Here is a 10,398-nt window from a genome sequence, read left to right on the forward strand (position 1 = left end):
TAGGGTCACACACACACACACACACACACACACACACACACACACACACACACATGTTGTGTTTCCATGTTTTATGGGGACTTTCCATAGACATAATGGTTTTTATACTGTACAAACTTTATATTCTATCCCCTAAACCTAACCCTACCCCTAAACCTAACCCTCACAGAAAACATTCTGCATTTTTACATTTTCAAAAAACATAATTTAGTATGATTTATAAGCTGTTTTCCTCATGGGGACCGACAAAATGTCCCCACAAGGTCAAAAATTTCGGGTTTTACTATCCTTATGGGGACATTTGGTCCCCACAAAGTGATAAATACACGCTCACACATACACACACACACACACACACACACACACACACACACACACACACACACACACACACACACACACACACATACAAACACTTTTAAATCTGTGGAAAAGCAAAGCGGTTTCTTTGATCCTTTCATATGGACAAGGCCCCATTGACCGAACACAACAGATCATCTATTTGTACTATTTCAACATACTATTAATTCAACACAGCAGTTTGACTTGACACAAGGATTTGTTACAAGATCATTTCTTTGGTGTGATTATTAATGAAACCTGTGCCTCTGTCAGCAAGTTATTTTAACAAAGTTGTAGGCCTTTTCTGTGTTCAAAGTTACACAGAAATGGCCTTCCGTAAGTGATTTAATCACACTAAAATCATGTTTACTCACATATTGTTCATGTCTTGTGGATATCATTTTGAAACAGTGAGTATTTTAACGTGAACAAATTGGCAACCATTCACTTCCTTTTTAAGTGCCACACTGTAAACTGGATTTTTGCTGTTTTTAATGAAAAGGAGGAATGCGCTGATATAGATTTTTGTGATAATCGACATTATGCCTCAAATGCTGTCTATTGAGTTTAACTTGAATTGAACGTGGAACATTCCTTTCTCAGTTACAGCATAATATGCTTTTGTCTGATCTATAAATCTTGTGACTCTATTTTGTATATATACATATTTTTATTTTTTATTTATTTTATTTATATATATATATATATATATATATATATATATATATATATATATATATATATATATATATATATATATATATATATATATATATATATATATATATATATATATATATATATATATGGGACAGTAGAGAGATGACAGGACAAGATGGGGAACAGGATCATGTTGCAAGCCAAATTTAAAATCACGTGAGGTCCCAGTCTCATCACATTGTAGCATATGCATTAACTACAAGTCCGTGTCTCCACCATGATTCTGACTCTTATTTAACACATTTTTTTGATCGTCTATGTCCCAATCTTTCCCCTTGTTGAGCTTTGGATTTGATCCAGCTCCATTTCCATATCTGCTCCCTATAGAGAGCGAACTGTCACTTATCTCACTCTTCTAATGTCTTCTGAATACCCTCCCTGTTAACAAGAGCGCCGATAGTGAAACTGGCCCCGGTGTCGTAGATGCTTGAATAAGTGCTTGTTTTTATGCTGGAGCGGGAATGGACAGGATAGTGATGACCGCATTTTTCTTAAAGTTAGTGTTTTCTGTGACATGGACTGATTGGCGATGAAAAGCTGAATGATCCTGGGACAAAGTTTTATTCATGCTAAAATCCTTTTATTATCAACAAAGCATGAAATCTGCATTTAAGATTGTAATGATGTCTTTCCATTACCTCACATTTTTCTAAATCAGTTTCAATGTGAAATACTCTTCACAACCAATTTCCTTAAACAACCCAATATCCATTTGAGATATTTCCCAAGTGATATTTGGCATATATAGGACGAGACTTTTTTTATCCCTCTGGAATTGATGAACATGAAAATGGGCATTATGTAGGTAAGGGGATGAATCCAGTGGTGGTGAGCAGGGGTACTTGGGGTACTTGGGGGACTCAAGCCTCTGATCTATTCTGCCAAGATCTTTCATAGGTACCCCCAGACTGACGACAAACACCCAGGGTGGAGCGAACCCAACCTCTCAAACAAATGGCAAATACACCCAACAGTCACACCGACAAAATGGAGCTCACACATGCCTGTACACCCTAACACTTACCGCTTTGGCCAATGGAGGCAGTGTTTTAAGTTTCCGTAAGCAAAAATCGATTTTAGCTAAAGAAAAGTCGATGTACTCAACCTATTCGATTTCACTTTGAGATCAGGCTGCCTACCCTTGTAGAGCAGAAATCGGTTTATTCAACCAATGGCAGACAGGGGAGTGTCTGGGAAACCTGTTTAATATTTCTGCAGTTCCATTTGGGGATGCTAGTAGCACAGAAACTACAGTTCACATTTAATATATTGTAAACACAAACAGCCTCTGATCTGAATGGTTTTGCCATGATATTTTCCTGTATTTGCACAGGCATCTGCATTAGACTTAAAAATACACTAATATATTACGTTCAGAATTCAACCCGCAAAGCATTTGCCAATGCTCATTTAAGGTCTAAGTGGCTTGACCTGAGAAGGTGCCAACCCTTTCCTAACACTCGATACCTGCAGGAGCGTGTGTCGTTCAGCATATGTCAAACCTGCAGAAGCTTTGGATCTGGCCAGCTTCCTGCTGTAAGCTTTGCATCCATCTGGAAAATGAGTCTGACTCATAAATCAGAGGATCCAGCGAGATACGCTATCACGGACTGCCTGGCAACAGGACTGGACACAGAAATGGGGGTCTATCAAAAAAAGAGAGCAATGTTACGACAGCAACATATAGAATTGCCCTCACAAATACAGATGTTTCACAAATCTCTGGAGCTCTTTCCCAGCAACAGCATTGACATCTGCCGAATCGCTCAGTTCACCTTTTCTGTGTACCCCTGCACAATGAGCTCTTACCCAAGACAAACAGAGGTATGCTGTGTGAGATAAAATAGAAGTGAAATGATGTACAACATTAGAGTCTATCCAGTTACTGTGAAGTGGTATTTTTGATTCTGTTAACTACTGTAGATCTAATGTAAACGTAGAATGCTGGTGAAGGGTTTAATTTTAGATGCCCACACCGGTCTAAAATCGGGGAGTGAAGGGGTGAATATTCAGTTCCCTTTTACTCTTACAAATTCTATCTCATCTTTTATCATCCTAATGTATTATTATTATATTAATCAATGTCATATTTTCCTTTTACAATCAGGTGCAAGTAACATGTATGTAAACTGAGGGGTGACTGAGGGTTTGACTCTGATGCCAGGAATGCAATAACTGTGATTATTTATTTAGACTGGCTCCCGGAGAATATGCATGTATATTGTACTGCATTTATTCACAAAAATATAAATCTGTTATAATTATTACATCTTTAATCATCTTTACTATAACCATTTGATTCTATTTTAATTCAGTCATTATTGACTGAATGAGAGAGAGATTTTAGTTATGAATTTAATATTATCCATTTTTTATATGGTTCGTAAAAGCAACCATAGGATACAGTATATCTACCTCATGTAAACATTGAACGATTTTATAGCCTTAGAGGGTGAATATGTGCCTTGTTGGGCATTGTGTGTGTGTGCTCTCTTTGTCTTTCTCCATGCTCTGTCCTTATGTCCCGCAGATGACGAGGAGTCTGCATTCCCCCCAGATGAGGGAGAAGGACTCCCGTCCTAGAGCAGATAGCGCCTACCCATTGCAATGTCTAACTCATTCAATGTTTGAATTGTTTATGTTGCCCTATAACATGTGACTTTGCCATAGCCAAAAACCTCAAGGATTTTAATTGTTCTCCTTGTACCTTCTTGATGTAAAGAAAGAGGAGTAATCATAACTGAATGTGACATCTGCACATTAGTTCTGTAAAACCAATGATGGGAACTTGATTAATGTTATTGCTAACTAATTGTTGTTGTACAAAGGTGAAAACAGACCATATTTGTAAAACGCTAAAATGTTTGAAGTGACGTATCAGAATCTTGGAAAGTGTTGTAATGTGACCCCTCTAATTCAATTTGCATATGACTATAATTGATTGTTAATGTTTCTGAATGTGTTTCTTTCTCTTTTTGCTTCTTCTCCTTCTGTCTTTCTGAACTACTGGATCCCATTGACTTGTATTGCTTATTGGAATTGCAGAGAGCAATATATTTTTATTCCTAAATATCCATATTGGGGACCCAGCTGTTTCCCCCAACACTAGAAAATCCTTCAAATTAGTGATTCAAACTGGTGGGTTGTGTCCCAAAGGGTCAAGGGTCTGTTCTTATAGGGACAGCAGGGGAAAAATGCTAAAGTGAAATAATAAAATACATAGTTAGGATAGCAACTTGTCAAATTTTAACAGGTAAGAGAATATGCAACTAAAATCTGTTGTTGTTGAGGTCAAAGGTGTGACCAATAACATAAAGCATTTTGCAAGTATTGGGAGAAGCTAGCCTAATTAGCCAGATGCCAACATGAACAGGTTGCGTGACACCCTGACCTATGCATGCATAGGTAACATGCATAATAAATGTAATATAAAATATTTAATAGTTCAATTTTAATAAACAACTTGTATAGTCAACAATTTTGGTTCCGTGTTGGGTTGTCACTTGATGTGTGATGCAAATTCTGTGTCCTGAAACAAAATTGCTTCAAAGAGAATGTTTCAAGGTACAGCATGATTACTCTATACCATTCATATACCATTTAATATCTGGTATTTCAAAGAATACCATGCCATTCATATGGTACATGTCTCTAAAACATGATAAAGCCACAATACTTTTTGTCAGTGTAATTAATGTCCCATTTGTATGTCTCTGCAGTTATTTTTGTTTTGATGGAATATATTAAAGATGGAAGTGAAAGTCATGTGTACTAATTATCTCTTGACAACTCTGAAATGTCCTGTTTAGGCCGCTTGTTTATAGGCTTGTTGCTTTGATGGACAGTTACCGCAACAACATTGCACAACAGTGTTGAATTTCAAAGACATGGCAGCATGCAGGCTGCTCATGCGTCCATCCCTTTGAAGCCCATGACTAGTATCGGATATAAACAATACTGGATAAATATAGAGGCAGTGTCATTAGGTATTACATGGAAGAACAGAACCTTGCCGCCTTTCACATAAAAGACTCTTTTTGTACTACTAACAAAGAATGGACACCACACAGGCCAAAGAGTTGTAGACTAGGTTAAAAAAATTATAATTAAAAAATAAAACATGACATAAATATTATTTATTTACAGGGGATATCAGTTCCAGTTGTCACACTTTTACTTCAGTAAATATTTCCCAGAGTAGGTTTATTTTTTAAAGTCATATCTTGAACATTTCCACCATTGTAGAAACGGGTCATTAAATGTGCAGCATTTTCATGTAATATTCTTATTTTTTTTTTTGCCAATGTGTGAATGGCTTGTAACGCAACTTAAAAAATTATCTCTTCCCGGACTTCCTAGGTTGCCTATTAAAGCCTGTAGACTGATATTCATGCGAAGGGAGCGAATCCAAAGGATGTGACTTTTATGCGCACACCCGAGAGCCCTCTACTGTATACCGTCTGGCTAAGCGGGAACGTGATTGTGGTCGATTGAAAACTAGAGTGAACATCGGCAGGGCATTTGAATCCTGGAGGGACATTTGTTCAGTTTAGGGATCAAAACCGATCCTGAATTGGAGTTTTCTTATTGGACAGGTAAGCTTACATAACTGCAAAGCATGTGAAATATAGTGCCATAAGGAGTGATCTGTGTAATTTTAGCAACTTGATCTTGCCTGATAACGCTGACAAATTGCAAGCTACCTTGCTTCGTAACTTTCAAATAATTTCAACAATCATCTCTTTATACCAAAAGTCAGGTATACAGGATAAATGTAAACAAATATGCTGGTTTCTTGATCATAGTACAACATATGACATACAAAACACACAATAGTGCAACATAACAGTGCAACAGTAAACTGTCTGGTATAGTTCAGTAGTATGTAGCTGTATGTGTGTGTCAGTATGCTATGTTAGCTGATAAGTAGTTTTAGTTTAGTCTCAAAGTTTGTAGTAAAACAATCATAACGGTGTAATTTTAACTATGCTACCTCATCTGTCAGCATGATGCCGGTGAATCACGTTCAGTCTCTTTGTTATGTTACGTCATTGTTTTGGTCGATGCTCGCTCACATCCCTATGGAGTGTTTGCAAACCTTTATTGCAAAACATGTAACCCTTGTATAGTTTTGTATATTGGGGAATGTCACCACACTATACAGTGTAAGTTGTCACAGTGGAAACTTGCCATTAAACAGCCTATTATATGCTTTTCAGCTAAATGTAAACAGTAAAACAATTCTGACAGGGGCTTTCAAACTTTTTTTATGCAAACGCCCCTTCCTGAAATATAAAAGCTGCTACATATTTTAATACTTTTTATTTTGTGAGAGAAATAGTAAGCATGATTGTATAAAGACCACATGCTGCAAAAATCTAACAAGATTCACATTTGCTACTGTTGAGGTTGAGGTACGGGAAGGTTTAAGTTGGTTGCATAAAACTGTATTAGACTGGTCTTACAAGTTAGTTGTCTAAAATTTTGGTCTTACTTTTTCAGTAAGTTGCATTAAAACTTATAACATTATAGTTTCAGACCGAAATGTAAGGCAGCAGACCCCTAGGCTAACTTTTATTTACTTTCATGGAAAATAACTGTCAGCTAAGCCAGTGGGGCTTCAGTTGAGACTTTATAGAAGACTTGGACTTCAATGATGACACAATTCCTTAAGTTTTTTTATTTTATTATTATTTGGGTTCAAATAAATGTTTAATTTAAATGTGTTCATTACAATTGATTTTGAAGCATTACATTCTTCTAACAGGCAAATAATTTCAGCAAAGGAAAACTGAGTTGTGTGCCCATTGTCCATTTTATTAAGCTGTTCAGTGTCTAACTTTCCCAAAATGCAATGCAAATTAGACTGTCTTACTAAAGACAATTGTAAGCTTGTTTTATCGCAACAGGCTTTCTATGGCATCTTTAACAAGTCAGACTAATTGTTAGATGAAGTCTTAAGTTAATGGCTATGTTTATGTAACCGGCCCCTGGTTTAGAAGTAGCGGTTAAGTGTTAGGAAAGGTTTGTTTTAGATTTAGTGGTAAGGTTAACAGTGTAACTACAGATGTAATTAAATGCAGGTACTTCAAATGTAGGTACAATGAAACAAAACATATGTCCACAATAAGTACATTGTATCAAACTCTTAAAGACACCTAATATAAAGTTGGTCCAGTTAATATATTATTGCTATATTATTATTAATAATGAAAATATTATCTGAAAATATTTTTTTATTAAGTTTTTTATTTAACTTTGTATATATATATATATATATATATATATATGTATAGTATATACTATATATATATATATATATATATATATATATATATATATATATATATACTGTATGTTTTACATATAAAAAAAAAAATATTCAATGTAAATGACATTTATTTGTAATCTTTTGTAAATGATTGAACCAGTAAAAATACTGGTTTTGGTTTAAATAATTTTTTTAAACTTTTATCACTGACATTTTCCATGACCCCCTTGAACCCTATAGAAACACAAAACAATTGATTAAATAGCAAAAATGCAAAATGTAAAAAAAAAATAAAAAATCCATTGACATTAATGAACAGTATAAATTAATGACATTTCAAACACATGTAACAACAATAAAAATGTGTCTCAACCTGGCACAAGCACAGTTCAACACCTAGGCTAAAGTCTACCTTTGTTATATTGACCCTTCCCTGAATTTATGCCAGTGTTTTAATTGCATCCGCTTTTTACAGCTATTGCAAATACATGATGATACTGACATTTTAGTTTAGAGGAGAGAATTCACATTAATCGATCTAATATAAAAGGGTTTTGATTTAGGTGTTTGTACCCAACATACAAAACAACAAATAGCTAGATAAAACACACATTTGTGTAATTGGACTCTTGACTCAAAAGCTTATAGTAAATGAGAATTAGCCATTAGGGCATCTAGCCCCAGTCTCCCTGTTTTTATTTGTAAAAAACATGATTATGATTGTTGCTACTCCATATGTTGTATTTTCATGAACATTATCAACTAGACTTTTGGCACTATATCACATACATTTTAAACAGCTTGGATATAAGTATCACTATAAATACTCCTGACAGACAGTGATTATTCTTGACCCATTAGGGGGCATTCTCATCATATGGACTGATGATTGAATACAGAAACACAGACTGATGACATGAGCTCCATTTATTGTGTCTCCTCTTTTTTTTATATAGATGTGGCCAACCCCACTGCATTTGTAAAGCAGGTTCAGTGATCTCTGGAGCCAAACCGGTAATGGGGTGGTGACCTGCTGGCAGTGCAACCTGAGAGAAGTCCTTGACCCTGGGGGAACATTTTTTTATTTAAGCCCTTGGCCACAGCTTGTTTGGGCTCCACTGTGGCTTTCAGGTATGCATCGCCCCACTGCCTTTAATGGCCCTGAATAACTGCAAAGTGCCTGTTAATTCAAACATAGATAAATGCATATGGAAATGACACACATGTTGCTCAGTCATACCAAACAAAATGTTGTTTCCAAACCATTGTTCTTGCTGGGAGAGCAAAGCATTACAAATACATGAAATTTTGTGCCAAAAACACATTTTTGTTCTCACGTTATAGAGGAATTTCATGAAAATACTTTCAGGTATTTGTCATCCCAAAATTTTTTTATACGTTCAAGAAGAATTACATTATTACATTATGAAGACAAACAAGAAAGTAAACACATGACAATTTTCATGACAATAAAGCACATTTTCCCAATTTTCGTTGTTGCCAAAATGTTTCATTTGATTCTGATATAAAAATATAATACAATGTTTTAATTGTTTTCTGCTAACTTTAAAGGCAGTACAACAAATACTCTCCTGAAGTATAAAAACTTCACAATTTAAACAATATGTAAAAGTTTTTTAACTTTTTTTTTTTTTATGGAATTTTGCTTAATGCTTTATTTATGGTCCTTAATTGTTATCAAAACAGTGTCACAGTTCATAATGATAATAATAATAATAATAATAATAATAATAATAATGTTTCCTTTAATTTAGGCTGAATAAAATGTCATTTCTTTTGATTTTGGGGTGATGTGACCCAGTAATGTTCTTGACAGGTTTTGTGAGGTTCACCCTTATACATCCTAAAAACAAACTACAACCCTCAAAATAATTGCTGATCACTGGATTGAAACTGCATCTACTGAAGCCCTGCGTGTTTATGATGTATGAATACAGCTGTGGAACAGAAACACCTGTCCAATCCTCCATCACCAGACCCTCCAGCAATCTGACACAGCATGCTAACCTGAGCAGGAATTTCACCCTGGAATTTTGACCCTGAGGTCAAAAAGGGCATGTCTCAAAGACAGACCTCTTCAGTGCGGCCTTGTTCCTCTGGCCCTGTTGTTAACGTAATGTGTCTTGTCATGGAGTGAGTGTCACCTCTAACTTCATCTCTTACTCTCCCACATGTTGTTCCAAACCTGTATTCTTTGTACAAAAGCACAAAAATGATGGTTGGCAGAATGTCAGCTTCAGTACTCATACAATTCCAATGAATGTAAATGAGGACTGAGGGGGACATTTTGCCACTTCATTTTAAGCAAAATACAAAATACCAAGAAACTCTGAAATTCATATATATTTTTTCAATTCAACTTTTCACCCAAATTGTTTTGCCAGTAACATAAATTGCAAAGAAAGAATTTCAGTAACACTTTATATTAATGTCCACTTTGTGAAGTGATAATGAAGGAGTTCACTAATGACTAACATTAATTTACAAATGCATTGTAAATCATTAATATGCTGTTATAACAACATGCAGAAAAAGGTGACTTCATATTTATGCAATATTCGCCAAATAGTGAGCCATTATACCTCACATTTTATAAATGCATACTAACACTTGTTTAACATTAGTAACCTATACAAAAAATGTACCTTGATATATGGTCAACTCCATCAGAAATTAATCCTTTATAAATCAGACAATGTCATTGTCAGCTATATTTCTGAGTACCCCTTTCCCACTTCTGTTCATGGTGGATGCAACAGTAGGACACGAGGTCTGGTAAGTTTGAAATTTCTTCATATTTTAAACCAGTTTTTTTATTTTGTCAGCTTTATCAGAATGGTGTGAAAACAGAAAAAGAAATGTATAGAATGCATTTTATCACTTAGCTTATATAATGAATGAGATAATTGAGGACTTTACACTCTTGATGCATGGATCGAATTAAAATAGCATGATTTTTAGAGTGTCTGATGGAGTTGACACAAATGACAGTAAGATAAGTTATGAAGTGAATAAATGTCAATTTTCAGAAAAAACGTGGAAAG

Source organism: Xyrauchen texanus, chromosome 24 (genome assembly GCF_025860055.1).
Source record: "Xyrauchen texanus isolate HMW12.3.18 chromosome 24, RBS_HiC_50CHRs, whole genome shotgun sequence".
NCBI lineage: Eukaryota > Metazoa > Chordata > Actinopteri > Cypriniformes > Catostomidae > Xyrauchen > Xyrauchen texanus.